Source organism: Lynx canadensis, chromosome C2 (assembly GCF_007474595.2).
Source record: "Lynx canadensis isolate LIC74 chromosome C2, mLynCan4.pri.v2, whole genome shotgun sequence".
In the NCBI taxonomy this organism is placed as follows: domain Eukaryota; kingdom Metazoa; phylum Chordata; class Mammalia; order Carnivora; family Felidae; genus Lynx; species Lynx canadensis.
This window is the reverse complement of record NC_044311.2, coordinates 128,868,145-128,893,048: the sequence shown is the minus strand read 5'-3', so window position 1 is coordinate 128,893,048 and position 24,904 is coordinate 128,868,145. Positions and strand designations below refer to the sequence as shown.

The 24,904-nt window shown below is 36.4% G+C and overlaps 1 pseudogene; it reads left to right on the top strand.

The window, feature by feature from the left end:
• The first annotated feature begins 23,142 nt into the window (after positions 1 to 23,142).
• Positions 23,143 to 23,901, top strand: LOC115523364 (annotated as a pseudogene).
• Positions 23,902 to 24,904: the final 1,003 nt, after the last annotated feature.

Genomic DNA, 24,904 nt, shown 5'->3' with positions numbered 1-24,904 from the left:
TTTTAATTGAGTGTACAAGTTAAGATTTAGTCAAGAGACAGAGGCCACATGAGTGATTTGAACATGGAAAGTTTCATATTAATATAATGGTTAAGTAGTAACAGGATATTAACCAACAAAAGGATGAAGAGAACTTCAAAGAATTCAGAAATAGCAAATATGGAGAGCAGGTACTACCTTTAGGGAGAGACATAGTACCCAAGGAAGAAGCAAACTTGTAAGAGGCCCCACTGCCTACCTCCTGCCCTGTCCCCCAATACTGAGAGTCAGACTTTTTTGGAGAGGGTATGGCAGTGATTGCTGGATGGCACAGTTAGTTGAGATGATGCAGATCAACCATAGCTAACATGAAACTGTCTGCCAGGTTCCCACGAAAACTTCCTGGGAAAGATGCTGGCTTGTGAGCTCGCAAAACTTACAAGGAAGCTTCCCTGGGGGTTCTAGAAAGCTTCCTGGAATGTGAGAACCACTAGATGTCCTCCACTCAACTTGTAGTCATGTACTAGGAAAAAGAATTAGTTAGAAGTTGTACCAGAAGCAAGCAGAGAACCCCTTCTCTGAAGGTGTCCCCCCAGCACCTGCTGCCAAAAAAGGCTTAACATCTTGCCAGCTGGAAAGGAAGATGTGTTTCCAGGATCCAGCATCAGTAGCATGAAACAGGGCAAAGAAACATGGAAAGTGGAAAGGCACAAAACTTTGATGACTGGCACAGTGGGTATGCCACGAAATTATTGCATAATGTGCTTTGTATCACCACAAAGTTCCCTTTTTAGAGCTGAATAAGATGAAAACAATGTCATAATTTTTATTTTCAATATAAACAAACAATACTTCCCCCAAATAAGGTGGCTTTTAATTCATGGATAATCTTCAATCTCAGAATTTCCCCCAGTGTTGTAGTATCCCTCAACAAGTTCCTTACCTCTCCATACAGCAACCTTGAAGAGAAATGTTGCCAATTGGTTTAACAATGATAGAAGTCCATCTTCTTATAGCCTTAGCTTAAAGAAATCTATAGTATATATTTCTGCCTGTTTTTACACAAGGCAGTGTACGTTTCATAGGATTGCTTGTGACCGTCTCCTCAATGACCCTGCCATTATCAGTGTGAGGAGTGAGAAAACGAAAACCAAAGCTGCAGATGTGTTCCTAGAGCCATCTGGCTCCTTTGGAAGGTAATTTACTTACCTAAAAATAACCACATGCATATGGACAAACCCCTCCCCCTTACCATAACATATTCCTAAAACTGTTAACATTCATCCCATTGACTTTACAAAAACAGCATTTCTCCTGTGCGCACTGTTCTTTTGTTAATATTCATATGTGGTATCTCAGGAAAAGAAGCAACACTCACACGTCCTAGGAAGCAAGAAAAATCTGTTGATTAGTTTTTTTTTTTTTTTTTTAAATCAAAAGCATTCTTTTGGGCACATTCAATCAGTGGGTTTGTGTTTTTTTCTCTTAAGTAGCTATAATAGTGCCACATTTTGAAGCAGCAATTTAGAGTTTGATTCCAAACTCATTTTTCATATGCAGAGTTCTGAAAGGTAGATTTCCAATAGGCTATGATCATCTTAGAAAATTTCTGGTTGTGCATAGCTCTGCCAGCATTGAAAATTTGAATTCTTCAAGCATGGCATTACAATCTGCCATGTAGAAGGAATAATGTAAGGCACACCCTAGGCCCTCATACATCATCCTTTCATTGTTTGGTTGAATAACGGTGAAGGCAGTTTAAGGTTGTGGGTATGATCCCTTCCACTGTTTTAGGGAGATGATGGGGTAGCCTTATCAGCCCAGCATTTCCTTTCAGTAATCAGTGGAAGAGTTAACTTATGTAACATCTTTATACTATGAAATGCTAATGGTGAATGCAGAGGTAATGTCTATTCGCATCAGCTGAGTGGTCTTCAGCTACTGGTGGGCTTGAGTGGTATGGCCCATAACAATATAAGCATGCTTCAGAGGACTAGATATATGTAGGACCACCCATGGGTAATGTTCTGTTCTTGTATGGGCTCGTTCTTGAATCTCTTAAGCTGAAGATATATGACATATAAATACCTAGCACATTGCCTGTATTCCAAAATATAAACTAGTTCTCGTTAGTAAAATTGGTTTAAAAGGAAACTATTGATTTTATGCTAGTCTCCATAATTTTACCTGACTTACGCATTCCCTAAATTATAATGATGCTCTTTTACATTTTTAACTTGTCAAAGTGTTTTTAAATAGCCTAGAAGTAAGAGCAAAGTGGAGAAACAGCTGTCCCTTGTTATTTTGTTTCCTGAATACAAATAGTCTTAAATTGCTGTAAATGGAAAGGTTGGAATGAATTCAAACACTGCTTGTTTAAATACACTCAGCCTGATGTTTGTGTGTTGGAACCTCTGGAGAGGGCAGCACTAGAAAATGCTCCACATTAACTTGTCGCACATGACAATATACGGTTATGGCTTCTCTTTCGTTTGTTAGGTAGAGTTGCTGTGGTATTGTTCAGAAATTTTTATGACAGTAAATCACAAGAGATTTGAACAAAGATATCCGAAGAGCAGCATTAGCTCCTGAAACATTTAGAGTAATTTTTATTTAACTCCTCTTAGGAAAACAAAAGCCCTTTTGGACTTACACAGTTAACTGAGGTCAGGGGGGTATTTCGGAGTTTTATATGTCAGGGAAGGAATGAATGGATACATCTAGTCTTTGCTCTTTCCTTCCCGCTTCTGATCACTCACCATTTGAGAAGTTGGTCTATATGTAAAGGCCAAAAGAAAGTGATTCATCTGTTTTTCCTCCAAAACCCATTAGTTTAAGGTAAGCCCTACTCCCAGGATGTTCTTTATAAATAGAGCTTTATCCAACAGTTTTATTGACTATGTGGAATTGGAAAGATTGTTTAACAAATTCTTTCTTCTAAGTTTGAGTAAACAGCAGCAGAGAACGTTAAAGAAACGTTAAAGAAACCAAGGTCACATTTAGTGGCACAGTCACAAATGAGTTTTTGGTGTTCAGACTCACCATGCGGTATTTTTATCATAAAATCATTCTCACAATTCAGGTTAAGGACTCTCTGTAGCTGGCATATTACTCTACAGAGTAAGGGTAGTGTACTTACGCTGCAGAGCACCTCATTCAGCCACTTCCTCCAAATTCAGTGTTACATTATTGCCTAATATTACAGACTCTTTTCCTATTAGTCTCACCCACAAACTCACTGCTGAGCTCATAACATGAAAGCTTAGGTAAAATATTGGTATGCTAAACCTTTGAAATTACAACTGCTATGATTTGACTACCTCACAGATTCTCGAAAGGTGATAAAGTGACAGTACCAACCAAGTAAAAAGGAAGAAAAAAGACTAAGGACCGTCAAGAAATTAGACTTATTTATTGCAGAAAAAATAAACTGTGAGATGAGCTTAAAGAGTTGTAGATACGAGATAAGAATCAACTGTTCTGTACCCCCACCACAGATCGAAACTAGAAGATAAGGTAAAATTATGTCATTAGTCATGGTCACAGACTTATTTAAAGCAACACCCTGAATACAGTTGTGAGAGACCTGAATTCATGTCTTGCCCTTGCTTTGTGCCTTTCGTAAACTGGTGACCCTTTCCTTGAGTCTCAATTTCTACTTCACTGTGTGGCTATGAGGAATAAATGAAATAATATATAAAGTCCCTATCTAGCACAATGCTGGCTCATGGTAGGTGTTCAGTAAATAATTCCTGTTTTGTTTTGTTTTTAATTTTTTTAACATTATTTATTTTACATATATATGTGTGTGTGTATACACACACACACACACACACACGCACATATATATGGGAGAGAGAGAGAGAGAGGAGAGAGAGAGAGAGAGAGAGAGAGAGAGAGAGAGAGAGAGAGAGAGCATGAGTGGGGGAGGGGTAGAAAAAGAGGGAGAAACAGACTCTGAAGCAGGATCCAGGCTCCGAGCTGTCAGCACAGAGCCCAACACAGAGCTCGAACTCACGAACCACAAGATCATGACCTGAGTCAAAGTTGGACACTTAACCAACTGAGCGCCCCAAATGATTCCTGTTTTTATTTTATTTATAGTCATTTATATTTTATAATCATAACATATAATATACATTTTATTAATAATTTTAATTAATTAAATGATTTATGTTAATAATATTTAATTCATATTATTCTTCCATTTAGACACAATATATTTAAATATAACAGTATATTAATTGTATATATAACTGCATATATAATTATATGTAGAATAATGTATATTATAGATGTATAATATATAATATATAATTGTATTTATAATTGTGTAATTCTTTTTTATTTATTCTTAGCACTAACTTAATGTTCATTGTATGGTGTGGAAGGAGAGCAAGGAATAAAACTTATTAGTGCACTAAAATGAGTAGAGCTCAGGTGTGTATTACTGAAAGGCATGAGCTATGTTTGAAAATTCATTCATTAATTAGGTTCTCGGAGGCACTCTCCCATTAGTAGTAACAATTTTCTAGGCTGTTTTAAATATAAAATATTCACTTTCACAATAAAAATCCATGTTTATGGGACACGTTTCCACATAACTGACATAAAATGTATGGAAGTATATACAATCACCTTGATATGCTTATCGTCCCTTATCCTCTGTGTTGTTTCTGATCCTTATATAGTGCAACAGCTTTTGAATAAAGCTCACCTTGCCATTCCTGTCAAAAAACAGAACTTTTGGTAACCTCTTCTCACAGAGAAACAAATCATCTTTTCCCTTTTACAACTGACTGCCTTTGAGCCCCTCCTGTGTGGCTTTTTCTAGTCTACATGTTGTCTTATGATTTTTCCCTAAGTGCCTTTCATAGTTCAGCATCCTCCCTTTCTCTTTTCCCTTAGCCCACAAAAAGCCTGAGTCCCTTCAATCCAATTAAAAACCCTCCCTTAATTCTGCCTTTCCTAAATCACCTTCCCTTTTGATTTCTTCCCCTAACCCCCCAGAACTCATTTACTCTCTATTTGCAGTTTCTGCTTCCTCAGCTTTCATAGGCAGCCTGCTCTAATCTTTTCTCTCAGTAAGGTACTGAAAATGTCCTCTCAAAAATGCTACTTATTGCTAAACCCAGTCATGTATTTTCAGACTTTTTATCTTAGTTGATGTCCTGGCAGCATTGGATGACATCTCCTCCATCCTTACAAAAATCTCTTTTGAGGGACCCTCCCTGTACTTTATCCTCATTCTCCTCCTGCATTAAATTCCTGTCTTGATTTCTTCTCATATTCTTTTCCCTTCACCCTTTTAGATGCTATGTTTTCTATGGCAACATCCTCAGTCATCTTCATTTTCATGTATAATGAGGAGCTTTAACAGATATTATTTCTCCAGTCCTGGTCTCTCTTTTTTGAAGTCCCAGCATAGATTTCCCAATGATTTCCAGAACATAATTTCTTGAACACCCACAACTCAGTCTGTCTTCTTATACATGCTCTTCCTTCAGTATTCACCCTCTTGATTATTGCAAGAAATATTTGTGTTATTTGTGGACCTCAGCCATTGTAACACATTTTTTCCCCTCATCCTCACAACTGACTAGCTTCTATCAGTTCTGTCAATCACTTCAGAAACATCTGTTGTGTTCCCTGCACTCAATTTTTGCTATTGTTCTAATTCTTTGCAGAGGGTTCTCCTTTTTTATTTTTTTTCTTTTCTAATCCATCTTTCATAACTCCAACAGAATATCCTCCCCAAAGCAATGTCTAATATTATCTCCTACTCAGAAAACATTTGTTTGTTCCTTATTGCTTACATAATAAAATATAATATTTTTAGCATTTTCTACAATCTGGACTTTGTCACATCCTACGTCCTTCAGGCAGTCCAAGAATTTTCAAAATGTTCTCTACTTCATGACTTTGCTTGTGCTGTTTCCCTTCCCTGCCTCATTATTCTACTCATATTTCAAAAATACAGATCAAAAGTCACACTTTGGCACACCCCAGTTAAGATTATTCTCATTATTTTAGAGTTATCCTTCTTGTTAGCACTCATCACAGTGCACTTGGGTTTTCTTCAATAGATATTAAGCCCAATTACTACATGTGATATACAAAATAATACCTAGACATATTGTGTACATTTAGAAGCATCCTGGTCAAAAATATCTTCGTAAGCTGTTAAGAATTGGGGAAGGGTTGTTTTATTTTTTTAATCATAATCTTTCTCTCAATGCTATTTGTATACATAATAAAAAGAATATTTTCAAATTAAAAATATGCAATTTTACAATATGATAAGTCCAATGATCTATTTAAAGAACTTTGAAAACACACTTGCTGATTTTAACCAATCTACAAAACAGGCTTAGCACAGAAACAATATGGATTATTGTGAAAAATCTACTAGAATATGTAAAGGCATGAATTTGTATAGGGTTATATTTTTAGTAGGCATAACATTACATAATGTGTTTCTTGTAGCAATAAAGAGATGAGGCCTACATTTTAAGTTCCTTTGAAAATATCTACAATATTAAATTAATCAGCTTTTCCCCAGGAGTCAAGTCATTGTAGGAGACCATTGCAGTCATTTGCTCCTGTGTCACCTTTATAAATCTGTGTTGTCTCTCATTTCACTTCCAATCATTTTTCCTTTCTTTAGCACACGTATCTATGTGAGATAAAAATTATTAATGGCTTCTCAAATTATTCTCTTAAAACGTCACAAACAAGAACAATCATTAGGATGCTTTGATTTATATTTAAAGGAGATTCCAATATAAATTGTCTTAAACTTTTTAGAAGACTTATTGGATCATGTTCCTATAAAGGAAAGAATTTATGTTGGCAAAATTAGCTAAATTTCGTGCTGAATGGGTCAACACGGACCCAGCTTCGTACCCAGAATACCACGTGCTGACTAGCTTAGGCCAGGATTACTGGAATTTACTGGAATAGAAAAGAATACTTATTTGTTTAGAAGACTCAAAGCAATCCATGAAGTAGAGAAAGAAAGAAGAAATCAATCCCTTTCAGATTACATGATTGCTATACATGAGGGGAAGGTTGAAATTAATAAAATGAATGTTGGGAAGACAAGTACAATGACCACCAATAAGATTAATTAATAACTTTGACTTCATTTAATGCTTTCACTCTGAAATGTTCTACATAAGACTGAAAATATTTAACACAAATCAATGAATTAATTAAAGTACTTTCATATTATATCCAAAGAAAGTAAAGACTTATTGAACTAATTTTCAATTTAATGTGTCTCTAAATAAGCATAGAATTTGAGGACTGTTGGATATTATGTCAGGCTATTTCCTGCCCTTCGTTAAAATCAATATGAAGTTATAGCATACTTATTAATGACTAGGATTACAGAATTTATATAAGCCTCAGTCTTTGCCTCAATAAATTAACAACTCTGATTGTGGAGACAACACCTAAACACAGAAAATAATTGAAAAATGACACTATTTAATGCAACATAGAGTGCTATTTAGAATCATGATACGAGATAAATGCTCCCTCAAGAAAGGAAAGTGTCTTTGTTGACTAGATGTAAAGGAGTTAGGCTTCTAGAAACATTTGGGAGTTGATAGGACTCTGGAAGGGTGATATAATTTGGATAAGTAGGAAAAAAGGAGACAAACCCATATGAGGTAAAGAGAAGAAAAGATAAACAAGTAAAAATGATTGCGGAAGGTGTTCATGGGGTATGAATGCTTGTGGGAGTGAGGAAGGATGGGACAGGGAGGTGGCAAAAGAACAAGATGTCTGCCTAGAGAGGGAAGTCTTTGTTCAAGATTAATGTTAGAAGGCATTTTATAGTTAGGGTGAGGATGGATTATACCTAAAATTTTAACACAAGGACAGATTTCAGAAGTATAAAAATTGGGCAGTCTTCATCTGAGGGAAAACATGATCAAAGCAGTAGTATTTCAAAAATGTATCAGTGAGACTCATACAAATTCAGACCATAAGAACAAAGAGAAAGACTAAAGTTCGCTTTTTGGGAGAAAGCACATGTCTCTTAAGTCCAGTGTGACAGGAAACGGTGAATGCGAGCGTCTTATCAAAATTCAGTTTCAGGGTCAAGAAGTGCAGAAATTGGTTAGGACATTTTAGCTTTTACAAGGGACGGGACCTTGGACAAGTGAATTTACCTCTTGAGATTTCAGTTCCCACGTCTATAAAATGAAAGGGGCTTCAAATCCCTATTAGGTCTGAATATATAGTCTGCAGATGTCAAATATGTGAACAAGATAATTTCCTTTATCATCCTCTTTCGCTCATTGAGACACAGGTTGGCAAAGTTTGGCAGGATCACACACGTAGCCCCCTCCTGCAATAAAAGAATAGTATGTAGTAATATGTGATTACCACCACTTATCAGATATATCATCAAAATTGTAATATTTTAATAAAAATTAAAGATTGTGGGATAGAGTGTTTTATCTGAGAATTATGAAGAAACAGACTATTTAGAAGACATATGTTACGTGGAAACACAAGAGTGTGAAGGGAAGTCAATGGTTTACATTTAGACCTTGATTGGTGTTGTATGGTGAGATTATACCAAAAATGAATGCACAAAGAAAGTTGTCTGTATTCCACAACTGCACTTAACTCTTACCACCAGTCATTTACTGTCCTCTGTTCTCACACACCCATTCAATTCTTTGCTTCTCTCTCATCTCTTCCTCTCCTCCCACCCTCTCTGCCTCATCTCACTCTTGTACACTTGTAAATGCACTCAGGGGCACACCACTCTCAAACCAACACAAGTTTTAAATATTTTTTTCAGTCAGTAAAAAATAATTGAAAGTGCCCACTATGTCATTATGCTGGCTAAAATTAGGTATTCAAAGATAATAGCATCCTTCCTATTGCCTTCTTAGTAGTTGAACTATCCAAACACTCACTGACCATTTTCCAACACAGTTTTTTTTCTTTTTGTTCCTTACTTTTGCTCATTTAAACTGGCTTTTGAAAATTCATGGTCCCAAATCTAAAGAATAAATTATATTTTTATCTGGAATTCATATTCTAACATCCAAGACCATGTACACTATTTGAATAAAACACACATAACATTTAACTTTTTAACTTATGAGAAATCCTTTTGAAACATCATGAGCAGACACCTGGGATTCTTGAATTTAAAACCAATGAGACTAACTCAAGGTCAGTTATACAATCAGCTCTGTCCTACTTGACAGATGGGATATAGGAACAATCTGTTATATCACATACTTAGTAATGATGATACCATTTGAATATTTGCTTTTAATTATTGCTTATATTTGATGAGCATTTATTTGGATAGGAATGGTGGTCATTCAAGATATATTTGTTATATGAATGAAGAAATGACTTTGAAGATGTCGTTAATACATTATATACTAGTAGCAATCAATGAAGGATTTCCTATATGATCTTCCACTGTGCTTTAGTTTGACCTGAAATGTTTCCAATATGTTTCTAATAGTTAAATGTTTTACGGGATTTTTGTATGTGACAGATATTGAATTTTTCCCAGTGCCACATTTGATTAAAAACAAATTCTCTGCCACTACCACCATCTTTGGTCCTTACATTCTTAACTTTGGCCCTTTTATGAATGAACTGTTATCCTCTTAACTTTGCTCACTACTTTTAAACAGTGTGCTAACTTGTTAGTTTGTTTAAAGTCTTAATTTTGGGGATGCCTGGGTAGCTCAGTTGGTTAAGTGTCAGACTTTTGATCTTAGCTCAGGTCTTGATCTCAGGGTTGTGAGATCAAGCCCTGCTTGGGTTCTGTGCTGGCAGTGAAGCCTACTTAGGAAAATAAAAATAAAGCTTTAATTCTTGAAAAAATTCTTGTGATGGGGAAAATATGGATTTTATTTTTTTTAATGTTTTAATGTTTATTTACTTTTGAAAGAGAGAGAGATAGCGCAAGTGGGGGAGAGGCAGAGAGAAAGGGAGACAGAATCAGAAACAGGCTCCAGGCTCTGAACTGTCAGCATAGAGCCTGATGTAGCGCTCGAACTCACACACTGTGAGATCGTGACCTGAGCCGAAGTCATACGCTCAACCAACTGCGCCACCCAGGTGCCCCAATATTGATTTTATTTTTAATTGTTTCATTTTCTTTAGGTTTTCCTTGTCTTTCGTGTTTTCATTTTTATTTAATCCACATAACTTTATGTTTTTCCTTAGAGAGTCCAAATACTTTATAATTCCCCCTTTGAATTTTATTTGATCCGTGGGTTGTGCAGAAGTATATTATTTAATTTCCAAGTATTTGGAGATTTTCCAGGTAGTTTCCTTTTATTTATTTCTAATTTACTTTCATTGTGGTCAGAAAAATTGTTTTGTAAGTCATGAATCCTTTTGAATTTATTTAGACATACTTTATGAACCAGGATATCGTCTTTCTCAATAAATGTTCCTTACATGCTTGACAAGAATATTTATTCTGCTTCTGGGTGGAATGTTCTGCAAATATCAATCAGGCCAATTTGGTCGATAGTGTTCTTCAAATCTTTTGTATTCTTAGTGATTTTCTGTCAAAATGCACTATCAGTTGTTGAGAGCAAGGTACTGAATTACTGACTGTAATTATGGAGTTGTATATTATATTATGTTATATATATATTATGTTATGTTTTATTATTATATGACAAAATGCCTTTTGTCATGTCATGTTACCAAGTTAATGTTACCAGTTACATGCATTGTATTTAGGTAGGGCATTTTTTTCTTAAAATTTGTTTTAAGTTTATTTATTCTGAAGGAGAGAGATTAATCAGAGGAGGGGCAGAGAGAGAGAGAGGGAGAGAGAGAATCCCAAGCAGGCTTCACGCTATCACCACAGTGCCCCATGCAGAGCTGGACTCAAGAACCGCGAGATTATGACCCCAGCCGACTCCGAGTCAGACGTTTGACAGACTGAGCCACCCAGGTGCCCCTGGATAGTGCATTTTTATTATAATGCTTCACCGTAGTTTTCCATACTATAGTTTGTCATTCAAGCAACTTTATAAAACTAAGGAAAAGTGAGTTGGAGAAGATGGATCTTATTTTACACTAAACATCGCAGTTGCTGCATAGTTCAAACACTTTAGATTTGTAGAATATTTAAGATACTACGTAACGCATGTACTAAAAATCATTCATTGTGCTAGGTGGCTTCAAATTAATCATTAAGCAATTTGTAAAAAAAAATGCTCAGTAAGAAACAACTGCTATATAGGTATTTGGTTCATATAAATAAAAGTATTTATATTAAAGGAGTTGGGATATTTTAGAAAATACTTTATATCTCAAAGAGTTAAACCATTTTAAACAGTGTTCTTAACATTTTACAGTTATTTCTAAATTTTCTATGCTTTTAAAAAGTTCTAAATGTGAAAAAAATTTCATAATTCAGTTAGCTCACAAGACTTTCACTTGGATTCACAAATTAACATTTTACCAGGCTTATTTTAGCATCCTCTATTCATGAATATTATTAACATATTGCTATTGTTGTTGACTCACTTGATGGCAACTACAGACAACATATCCCCTTACTCTAAATAATTCAAAGGGTCTCTCCTAAGAATGAGTATAATCTGTTTACAGCCACAGCATAGTCAAATTCAGTATATTTAATATTCATGCCATACTATCTAACATACTGTCCATATCTAAATTTTTCCAGTTGTCATAATAATATATCTTATGGCATTTTTTTCTCCATCTAAGATTACCTTGAGGACCAGACTTTGAATTTATTTTTGCCTCCTTAGTGTTCTTTAACTTGGAGCATTTTCCAGACTGTATGCACAATGTTCTTAAAACTGAAGAGGTAATATTTTTCACCTAATGAAATGTGAATGTACATGCTGTACATTATTCAAAAATACCTTAGCTTAAATCCACATTTGGAGATTTGGCATAAAAATGAATGTATTTTTTAAAATAAAAAAAGTCCATTTAAGGAGTTAGAATATGTTCTGAAAAGAAATAGTTCCAGTGGGAGTCTTTTGGAGCATTTAGTCACAGACCTGCCTTGGTATCTTAAGAGCAGTCAATCCTTTTAGTTCCTGTCAAAATCAGATTGGATAAATCACCGCATAAACAAAACTATTCTATAATCACTGAGGATAGTTTTTAAATCATTATGTTTTTAATTTTGTGTTTTTAATTTGTAAGTGTCCTTTGCTGATCTATATCCTGAAGCTGCAACAATGCTGGTATTGTTGTTCGGTGTTTGGGCTCTGGAAGAAGACTTATTTTTAACACTTGCTCTATCCCTTATCAGCTGGGAATTTTTGGATAGGCTCTTCAAAGTCATTAATGTCACATTCTTCATCTGTAAATATAGTGGATAAAAATAGTATCTCCCAATATGGACTTTGTGCACTGAGTGGCACATGGTTTGTATTAAATAACCATTAGGTATCATCAGCTTATTAAACCGCCAAACTGTCATTTCTTAAATATTTGAATATTCTGCTCTACTGCAACTGGATGCAGCCATGTATACAACCCATATATTCCTTAATGTAAAACGCTTTAAAAAAGAAAAAAATGACATCATTAATACACATAAATCGCAAAGCATAGGAAAGTAGTCACCCAACTTATTACTTTCTAAATATAAAAAGGAAAAAAAAAAAAACCTCACAGCAAGAATTCCCTAAAAACAAAGAGGAATTACTGTTGAGAATGAAAATGCAAATTAAATAAAAGTATTTCATGAAACAATATGCTAAGCACTATAGGAATTCAATGGGGTGTAACATTGGGCCCATCCATGGTAGAATTTAAAGTCTGGTTGATGAAATAAAGCACATGGGAAAATATAAGATTTTGTTGAATTAATCCTGCTACAAAACCTAACTGAATATTAGCACTACACAGAAATGACCTTTACAAAATTTGAACAGAGGGGATGCCATCGTGGGTTTCACTACAGAGGAACTGGGATATTGATTTGGACTTTGAAGATAGTTAGGATTCAAATAAGAGGGAAAAGGAAGAAATTAGGAAGGGATTGGTAGTGGATATTCCATTCAAGGGAGTGATGATATACATATAGATAAAGTGTGCACACGCGCGCACACACACACGAGCATGCAGAAATAAATCAGTCCACCTTATGTAAAACATTCGTTTGGGTAAAAGTAGCCAGCAATGTTGGAGAATAGAACTGATCCAGATTCTAAGGTATTGATACTTCATATTGTAGACAATCATATTAATCAAAAATTCTGAAATTAGCAAATGTCATTCTTCAGTTGCAATTATCCAGAGTTTTTGGTTCACGTCTTGCTAAAATAAGCAAAATAATATATTGTACTTGTAAACAGAGCTCAAATATTCCAAGGGAAGTCAAGAGACAAAGGGGCAGGATTTGGGAAGCCCCAGATAAAGGAGAAATAGGAATTATAGGAAAGTATTCATCATAAGTATATTCCAGTTGGGACCCTCCCGCTTTTGCTTGGGGCCTATCAAATTAAGAAAATAAACTCGAGGGGCGCCTGGGTGGCTCAGTTGGTTGGGTGTCTGGCTTTGGCTCAGGTCATGATCTTGAGGTTCATGAGTTTGAGCCCCGCTTCAGGTTCTGTGCTGACAGCTCAGAGCTTGGAGCCTGCTTCGGATTCTGTCTTCCTCTCTCTGCCCCTCCCCCGCCTGCTCGCGCTCTCTCTCTCTCTCTCTCTCTCTCTCTCTCTCTCTCTCCATCTCTCAAAAATAAGTAAACATTAAAAGAAAAAAGAAAAGAAAGAAAACAAACTCCAGCTATCTTTTCTACCTTTGTGACACTCTCCCAAGATTCTAAGTCCCTGAAGGTAACGTCGGTCATGGGTCAGATATAAACCACATGCCCACTCCTTGGCTATATCTGAGTGGTGAATACAAAGCTCTGATCCTTTCTATTACAGTAGTAGATGGAAGGCAGCTGGATTTCCATAGTACCAGGACAATTCACAGTGAACAGAGATAAATCTCCAACAAAAATAGTGTGCTCAGGAACAGAGGAGGGGTGATATAAACCAGGTAGCCAAAAAAGAAAGTGTCTACAACATAACAAAAACAACATTCTAGAGAACTAAGATCTTGGAGTCTGTGCAGGAGCCAGTGGATGAGAAAAGATCCAAAGAGGAAAAATTACAGACTTGTACTATTCCAGATAAATGGTAATAACATTCTAGACTCAGGGACACATGTGACCCCAGATGACAGAGCTTCTGATTTCCATGTTTAGATTCCTAACACTCTGCTGTGGACCTGAACAGCATTCCTCTACATTTTTCTATGTCCCTAAAATTTGGTCTTTATAATTCATATAAGCTAAAACCACAAATATAAAGGGGGAAGCAAGATGAAAAATAATGGAATGCATAGTTGTCGCAAAACTGCACTAAACCGGCCAGCATTTGTGGCATTTGTTTGGGTGGGGGCCAGTAAATTGCTTTTTTGTTGTTGTTAGGAGAAAACTTTAACAATTCTGACATCCCTGTCTTCTCTTTTTACTGTACATGTAATAAATCCAGTTTCATCAGCCTTGAAAGTGCTAATAAAAGATAAATGGTAGTTTTATAAAAGGCACCACTATTAAGAACATATAACAGAAAGGGCCGTTGTTGGTTTTTTTAACGCCACTTAATTCAGCACATATTTGAAAAAGGTGAATTAGACATTTCTAAATGCTCACGATGGAAGGACATCTTTCATACATAAATCTAAAAATATTTTCTTAAGGCGAATTAGAAGTACAATTTAATACAAATTTGTGTCTGGCAGCTAGCTGAAGCAGAAGTTGTCTATTTGCTGCAGCTGATGCCTATCAGACTTTGAGGCACAATATGTACCAGCTGAAGTCTGTCAACAGGGAGACCAGCATAAGGGCAACATGATAGTCAAAACAGGATGAAACCATAGTCTAAACAAGATGACGTGAGCATTTGTGCAATTAACAGCATCAGCAAAAGGAAGGTTGTGTTTGGAATATTCTGCCAGGAATCCAAAGAAGGCAGAATGCTTATTTTGCCATAATAATGTTATGCTACATCTGACTAAATAGAATCAATGGCATGATGGGAAACTCTGCATAGACAGTAGTAAAGGGTAGAGTGGATGATGACAAAGTCTTAAGATTGAAAACGTTACCATGGCTGTTGCTATTGTAATCTGAACCCATTTTAAACCTAATATTCATTCCATCACTCATCTATGACTGTATTTAGAGACTATTAGCTGCTAATTTTGTACCAGGCATTGTACTGGCTTTTCAGTATTCATTATTTGATTTACCTTTTAATTTTGTCTTTATTTAACATTTATTCATTTTTGAGAGACAGAGCATAAGCACGGGAGGACAGAGAGAGAGAGGGAGACACAGAATCCAAAGCGGGCTCCAGGGTCTGAGCTGTCAGCACAGAGCCGGACATGGGGTTCAGCTCTCGAACCGTATATCACGACCTGAGCCCAAGTGGGATGCTTAACCAACTGAGCCACCCAGGCGCCCCATCATTTGATCTAACTTTTAAAACAATGTGTGTGGTCCACATTATTAATAACATTTCACAGATGACAAAACCACAAGGAAGAGGTTTTTGTTTTATTTTGTTTTGTGAGAGATAGAGATCGTACAAGTGTGGGGAGGGACAGAAGGAGAGGGAGAGGGAGAGAGAGAATCTTAAGCAAACTCCACACCCAGTGCAGAGCCCAAAGGGGTTGGGGGGGAGCAGTGAGGGAGCTTGATCTCAGGACCCTGAGATCATGACCTGAGCTGAAGTCAAAAGTCAGTTGCTCAACCTACTCAGCCACCCAGGTGCCCCCACAAGGAGCAGTTTTAAAAACCACTGTAGTGGAAAGAACTGTGAAGTTAGGCAAATCTAAGCTGAAATATCAGTTCTGCTTTGCATAAACTCTAAGGATTTTACATAAACCACCTTATTTTTCTTGACTTTGGTAATTTTTAAAATACAAACCTCGAACAAGTATGAGGGCTAAAAGAAATTACTCACTTCTTTTCACATGATTTTTGATATGATGTAAGTATTCAATTAATAGTGGAATTGATATTATTGTGGTTATTAGGAGAAACAAGTTAAAAATGCTTTATAAATATGTCCTCATTTATGCAATGAATGAAACTCAGATTGTTAAGAGTACTAAGAACTTAAGCTTGTAATTGTAGGTTGCTAACCACGGGCATAGTGCTAAGCATCTTCTATGCCTTGTCTCATTTCATTGTCCCAGCTCTATGTGAGTGAGTTATTATCTCTATTTAACTTCTCAGGGACAGAGGCTATGGAAGTTTTGAACGCAGGTGATAATTTTACTTCAGAACTTCTCCTTCTCCAATCCAATGCTCACCCCACCTGTCTTTTCTTTCCATAGATTTAAAGACAACAAAAATAGATAGCATTGTCTACTACTAATCTAGCAAGTAGAAGTTGAGTCCATCTTTATGGCATTTTCATTTGATATACAGAGGTATCTTGTAATTAGTTATATTTGTTTCTTTAAACACCATCAATAATAGCTTTTGCTCGCAATTTTGTCTTTAATGATGATTTTTAACAGCAATATTTAAAAAAATAAAGTATTTATTAATATCAGGTTTTATTCAAAATTTGCTTCCAGAAGAAGCATTGAGAGGTACCAAATGACTCAAAAAAGAGCACAAGTGCATCTATAGTGCATTACATTGTTATTATAATAAATATTTTATGAGTGTTAACGAGAAATTTAAAGCATTACTTCCTCTTGACAGGAATACAGGGGGTATTGACCTCTATGGTTAGTGCCATTTTCCTTAGTTCAGTTTCCTTAGCTATTTCTTGAGGATACAGTCATAATTCCCACTACATTATATTTTTATTCTTATCGAACTATTTATATTTGCAAGATTTTTACATCAAAACTCTTGTGATGATTTAAAGATTTGGTGAAATATACCTTCTCTTTGTGTCTAAGACCCTGCTGCTACTTGAGAGCAGAAAGACATCATCTGGTTGCTTATCAGAAATGCAGCATCTGAGGCCATACTGCAGACCTGCTGAATTGAAATCTACATTTTTTCAAGTTCCCCAGATGAATTGTCTGTACATTAATATTTTAGAAGCATTGTTCGTGAAAACACAAGCAGTAGAAGCTATGATTTTGCTGGGCATAACTTTGATGTATGGTGAGAACAGGGGAAGATTTAGGATACCCTAGTTTTGTAGTAAGAAGAGTTTGATTGCAGGAGGAAAAAAAGAAGAAAAAGAAAACCTGATATATTTTCAGGTGCAGAATATAGGGTGGAATTGTTGAACTGTATCATCTGTTAAATATAGGAGTTCTACATTTAATGGATTTAGGTTATTTTATTCACTTAGTAAAGTTAATTTCCTTAGAGGTAATCTGGCTCCTTGTTGCTAAGGGATTTTGGCATCTTTTTTGTTGTTGTTATTTATTTGTTTGTTTTCTCAACACTTACATTATTTGTATAAATAGCATGTTTATTTGGGGTTACAATGTTTCATGTAATTAAGAATTAGTTTGGATGCAACTGTTATGAATGATAGTCTAATCTACTGGGAATATGATATAGGTTTCTAATCTTCCTGAACATATTTCACATTACCAAGCAATTTTAATATAAATTCTTCTGGATCAGTGGAAACTTCACACCAATCAATCAGAACATATAGAGAGATCTGTGTATGTAGTGAACTACATATGCAAATAAACTACTTAATCAGAGAAATGATTTTTCACATCAAGGCTGTGGGGTTCAGATCATAGGGCAGTAGCAAGTGAAAACCATGAATAGTTGTTTTTTTTTTTAAGAAAAATGCTTAAATTATCTAATTTAACATTACATATTTGAGCCTCTGCATTTTCCTCAGCGGTTTTCCTCTGAGCCTTACTTATACCTGGATCCCATTAGTTCCATAAGTGGTTTATCCCAAATAGGATTTTGGAGTTTCATTCGCACGTACCTCATAATATACCTACAGCTATGTACCTCTCATAATATATCTACAGCTATATACCTACACCTATGTACCTACAGCTATCGATGTCTCCGAAAAGCAAAAGTTTCCTTCAATTTGTATAAGATTTTATTTTCCTTTCTCAGCATTCAATTTAGAGGTTTCCCTTTTCCACCATTGTCTCTTTCTTCTGCCTAAGAATAAAGGAGAAATAAAAACCTATACACTACCAAAATAGAAATGTATTTACTGCATTAGAAAGATCAACAGAGTAGTGGCTTTAGGCTAGTAAAAACAATTAATCGGGGATAGCAAATTGAAAGAAACAAAGAGGGAGGGGGAAGAGGGGAAGGAAGAGGAGGAAGAGAAGGAAAGGAAGAGGAAGGAGAAAGAGGAGTAGGAGAAGAGGTAGAGGAGGAGAAGAGTGAGGAGAAAGAGAAGGAGGGAGAGAGGGAGGAGATAGGAGGAGGAGAAGGAGAGGAGGAGGAGGAGTAGGAGAAGGAGAAGAAGAAGAAGAAGAGGAAGGAGAAAGACCAACTATTAAACCAGGAAGGCCTTCTGAAAGATCTTTTAGACAATATCCAAATTGTTTGTAGTTTGGACTTATATGAACATTCTCATTGATGAAAATGTAGTCACCTTTATTTATTTATTTATTTATTTATTTATTTATTTTTGTAACTTACAAAATCAAAGATTTCATAGCCTACTAGAACCTTGTAACCTTGGCTTAAAACAAAAGTTAAAACCCCAATACCATAGTTCACAAAATGAAATGTTGGGGTTATTTAGCAATTTAAAAATGCTTACTTCTCATCTGTGTTCCAGAAATGATATTATTTTTGGTGGTTGAAATAAAATTCATCCCAATTTAATGATGACTTTTGGCATGTGGTATAGAACCAAAACCTGGATAAAAAAAAATTACATTAGGGGTCTGGGTGGCTCAGTTGGGTAAGCCTCGATTTCAGCTCAAGTCATGATCTTGCAGTTTGTGAGTTTGAGGCCCTATGCTGACAGCTCAGAGCCTGGAGCCTACTTCAGATTCTGTGTCTCCCTCTCTCTCTGCCCCTTCCCAGTTCACACACCATCTCTGTCTCTCTCAAAAATAAATAAACATTGAAATAAAATTTTAAAAAATTGCATTAGGGCACCTGGGGTAGCTAAGTTGGTTGAATAGCCTACTCTTAATTTTGACTCAGGCCGTGATTTCACAGTTCATGAGTTCAAGACGCACATCACGTGCTGGGAATTTTTCCTCTCCCACTCTCTGCCTCTTTCTCTCGCGCTCTCTCTCTCTCAAAATACATAAATAAACTTAAAAAAATAAAATTGTGTTAGATCTATTGCTTTTTCTTCCTTGGTCACATCTGTCATTCTATGATAGATGCAATTGATCATAAAGGACATATAGACATAGATACAGATTTAGATGCTAGATATGCATACATACCCTACTGGAAAAAAACAATGCAGTTGTTCTTTCACACTTCTAATTAACACAATAGCTATCCATTGCATGTATACTAGTCCCCTGAAAGACATTTGTACTATTTGTGCTAGCTGGATTATGTTTAAGGTATACATATGCTAAACATCTTAACATGTTTGGAAATATGAAAGCCTGAAAATGAGTGGATTTCTTGTATTTTCACTTTTGCATTTCCATATGATATTTTGAAGAGGCAATACAGTAGTCCCACCTTATCCAGAGAGGATTGTTCCAAGACCCCCAGTGGATGTCTGAAAGTGATGATAAGACCAAACTTTGCATATTTCCTGGGTTTTTTTTTTGCTGTATATACACTCCTATGATAAAGCTTAATTTATAAATAAGGCACAGTAAGAAATAAAGAACAATAATAATAAAATAGAACAACATAACAACATACTATAATAAAAGCTGTGTGAATGAGGTCTCTCTAAATATCTTATTGTATTATACTCACCCTTCTTTTGATGATGTGAGATGACGAAACACGTACATGATGAGATGAAGTGAGGTGAATGACACAGGCATTGTGACATAGCACTAGGGTTGCTGGTGACCTATATGGACCTGTCCTTTTCCAAGGGAGGATCATCTGCTTCCTGACTACAGTTGAGCAGAGGTAACTGAAACTATGGAAATCAAAGCAAGAAATAAAGGGGGACTAGTGAACTTCAATTTACTATTAATGCTGCCAGCTTATTCTTCTCAACACTCATTATGTTTTTCTGGGCCAAAAGTGGTTTGAGAAAATTGTTCGTCTTTAAATGTGTGCCTATTGAGTGGCTCTTCTGAGGTTATACAAGCTAAAATACCCTGTATGCTTAAACTCACTAAACTATTCATGCTTGCTTATTCTTTTTAAAATCATTTTAATTCAAAATTTTAAAACTAGTTTTTGACATTTTGCCTTGTCAATACACTAGCTGACAAAGGCAGTCAATCCATAACATGCTCTCAGTGATCATTGCTGTCAGCTTTTGACCAATACTGGTCTTTTTTCTATAATTTAGTGCTAATTCTGGCAGACCTTGTGATTCACATGTTTCCTGGAACTTAATTAAATAATTGAACAACAATCAACTTATTCACTCTCAGTGGCCCCACAAGCTGGAAATGTCAATAATAATTCTCCTTTACAGAAGCAAATTCAGTGTTAATTTAGAGCTATTGGCCTGCTTTGTTAAATATGCCAAATACACACTTGGTTGTGTCTACTTAGTTGATTTACTACTGAATAAGAGTTTTGTTTTTTTCTCATGTATCTTTTTTTAGTAGAAGAAGGTGTGACATAATAACATACACACTGTTCCTGTTACATATTCAGAAGCAGAAAAATAACTTTTAAATGCATTGGCACTAATTTTCCAGAGATAATTACATAAAGAATAATAATATCTAATCTCACTTAAAAATAAATGAACATTTTTAAATATATTGAAATAATATTTATCATAGTTTTAAGCCCACAAGGCATTGTTGATTCCAGGATATGCCAGATCAGCTACCAGAACCAGTTGATCAGGCCAGGCATGAATCAGTTCACCTTGTCTCTAAGATGGGGTTCTCATTTTACTCATTCTGAAACTACATGGTATCAATTCATAGAAAATATCACACTCAGTGAAATACACATAAGACTAATGTACGAATCAAAATGACGGCCTACTGGGGAACCTGGGAGGCTGAGTGAGTTAATCAACCAACTCTCAATTTCAGCTCAGGTCATGATCTCGTAGTTCATGACATTGAGCCCCGAGTTGGGCTCTGCTCCTTCAGCACAGAGCCTGCTTGCGATTCTCAGTCTGCTCCTCCCCTGCTCAATTGCACATAATTTGCACACACTCTCTCTCTCAAAATAAATAAATAAACATTTAAAATCTATATATATTAAAAAAAACAGAATGACGAATCGTTAATGTTAATGGAAGATAACTGGTAAGGAGGCTACATTCTTGTGTTTGGAGATTTCCATATATTCTATGTATAAAAGTAATACTGAAAAATGGTTTATTATTATTTTTTAATTCATGTACAATGTGGGCCTCAAACCCACAACACCAAGAACAATATTCACACTTTACCAACTGAACCAGCCAGGTGCCCCCTGAAAAAAATGTTTTCTTATAAGACATCTATTGGAGTGAACACAGAGAAGGAAGTCATAAATTTAGGTAATCTGAAAAGTCATCCTCAGCTAAGAAACCTATAGATAGGCTATGGCCTTTGCCAGTGTGACTGGGTTTTCTGTCTGGCGCCTGCAACTCTCAACATTGTCCAAAAGCTTGATATTATCTTTTTTCAATATTCTTATTTTGATGACTTATTAAGAAAAAATTAACATAATTATCTTGTGAGGGTTCCAAAGTACTCATCTGTAAAGCTTGTACTAATATATAGTAAATGGGGAGTGTAAGAATGCAAATTTTTCTTTTCTAGAAAGAATTGCAATTTATTCAGAGATTATATATTATTACATATTTTTTACCTTTTTTAGTATTAAATGTTCTTTCAGTCATGAAATTAAGATGAGAGATGACAAGAGATGACAAGATTTTTAGTGATTTCATAACACAATAGAAATTGGAAATGTGATGGTCCCAGAATTAAAGAAGAAACAATTTAGTTGTCATAAAAATATCAGTCTGGACACTACCTGTCTACATCATTACTTTTTTATGCTGTAGTGTAGAGACAGAATTTCATAAGGAGCACCTCATCTCTTGATTCTTGTGGGGGTTTTTGTTCCGGAAAAAACAATTTGGTTGCCAGATTATCATGTATTGCATGGGAGCAATGCTTCTATGAATAAATCTGATATTGAATTAAATTAGTTATGAGTCCTGAGATGGCTCAGTTTGCTGTGTAGGGGCATACCCATAAATGATGGTGCTAAATGTTTAAGGACAGGGTGGGAAAGGAGACAACTTGATTTGTAACACTGATGATCTCTGTGGTGTGGATACTCCCACTATGTTGGATTTCAGGTTACCACCATGACGTCTCTTCACTGAACTCGGGCTTGAGAAGAGATGTGCACAATCAGCTGAGCAAACTATTTTGATACAGGTTTCAGAAACCACTGCCCCAATGTATTTAACTATTTAGATTTTATTAGACACATGTCCACAGTTTCCATTTAGTAACATGGATCGATGTTGAACTTACAAAGAATGAACGGAATCCAATGTAAACAAAAACAAACAAAAAAATAACTGTAGAAAGTAATTTTAATTGTCACAGTAAACATTTTTCCCAAGTTTCAACCCATGTGTTTCCAAATGACTCTATACCTAAGGCAATAGAATTTTGACAAAGATTATTATCTGTTTTATCACTTTTGGGTTGCTAAATTATACTATAATATAGTCCTTAGACTTGCTCTGTGGACATAAATTTCCCAGTAGGGAAATAACTTAGAAACCTGTCCTAAAGTCAAGGAAATCTAGGTCTTGGCCTCCGGGCCTAGGCAGCTCAGGAGCTCAGGCCCCCTGTGCAGTGGTCTCATCCACCTTGAGGAGCACGCAGTTGGTTCCCTTCCTCGTCTTTCAGACCCCCACGTGGTTGCAGAGTGGGAGATTCTTGCTGGGCTGTCAGAAGTCCAGGAGGTGTTGCACTCCTCCCCCCTCCAGGAGGGAGGGCACAGCCGGCTCCCCCCTCTGCCCTTCCTTCCAGGAGGCCAATTCGGGTAGAGAAATGATCCTGCTTTCCGTGTCTGCTGAAGTCGCTGTGACTGCCACCCCAATTGTCTCAGTAAACATTTTATTTCCTTCCATCAAAGAAAATGTTAAAGACTATCTGCAGACACACTGGGAAGAAGAAGAGTGCCAGCAGGATGTTGTCAGTCTTTGGGGGAAACAGGCTGAAGAGGATCCCCACCTGGACTGGGCTGTTCCCATCCCTGCCGCCTCTGGGAACAGAACAGATGACCTGCAGTGGGTGATCCAGGCCAGCGGTGGATAAGGGGTGCTGGCAGAAGTCTCTAGACTAAAAGACCACGGTGATAAAACAGCTGCAGAGCCTCAGGTGCAGGGCGGCATTCACAGCTGGGCACATAAAAGCAGCATTCTTTGACAATGTGGTTCCAGCGGTCAGGAAATGGAGACAGGCTGGAAGGAAGGTGTATATGTATTCTTCAGGGAGTGTAGAGGCCCAGAAGTTATCATTTGGCCATTCTACAGAGGGAGAGAAACTTGAGCTTGTTGATGGTCACTCTGATATCAAGATTGGACACAAAGTGGAGAATGAGAGTGACCAAAGGATTGCCAAAAGCCAACCAACAACATCTTGTTTCTGACAGACCTTACTCTGGAGGCCAGTGCTGTTGAGCAAGTGGATGTTATTGTCACTGAGCTGGTGAGACCCAGTCATGATGAGCGTTTGACAGATGATGAAAAGAATTACCACAGCCTCATCACATCCTTCCATGGACTGTACCTGCCTTCCTCAACCTAAAGAAGGACGACAAACCTGTCCTCACAAAGTTGTCCCTGGAGTCTATTTTTATTCTGATGGTAAAAGTAACTTACTTTGAAAACACATATATATGACGCATAGAGAGGGGAACCCTTTTGCACTGCTGATGGGAATGCAAACTGGTGCAGCCACTCTGGAAAACAATATGAAGTTTCCTCAAAAAATTAAAAATGTACTACCGTAGACCCAGCAATTGCACTACTAGGAATTTATCCAAAGCTTACAAAAATGCTGGTTCGGAGGGGCAGATGCACCCCAATGTTTATAGCAGTGCTATCAACAATAGCCAAATTGTGGAAAGAGCCCAAATGTCCATCAACGGATAAATGGATAAAGAAGATGTGGTATATATTACAAAGGAATACTACCTGGTGATGAAAAAATAATTTAAGTTTGCTATTTGCAACAACATGGATGGAATGAGAGTGTATTATGCTACGTGAAATACATCAGTCAGAAAAGACAGATATCATATGATTGCACTCATACGTGGAATTTAAGAAACTCAACAGATGAACATAGGGGAAGGGAAGAAAAGATAAGATAAAAACAGAGAGGGAGGCAAACCATAAGAGACCCTTAAATATAGAGAACAAACTGATGGTTGCTGGAGGAGGGGTGGGAGAATGGGCTAAATGGGTGATGGGCATTAAGGAAGGTACTTGTTGGGGGTGAGCACTGGGTGTTATATGTGAGAGATGAATCAGTGGGTTCCACTCCTGAAACCAAGACTATATGTTTTCTAACTTGAATTTAACTAAAAAAAAAAAAAAAAGCACATATACACATCCACATAGGTATGCAATTGTATATTTGCATATGTTTAAATTGCCTTCCACAGGTACATAACTGAAATGAAAATCTCAGTTCAGTGAGAGATGTCCGAACAATATGTCTTTGGCCTTGCCTCATCATTGAGTTCTACTTATTTCCAAAAGCCTGGGAGTTTTGACTGATGGGAGCTGAGAAATATTCCAGCTCC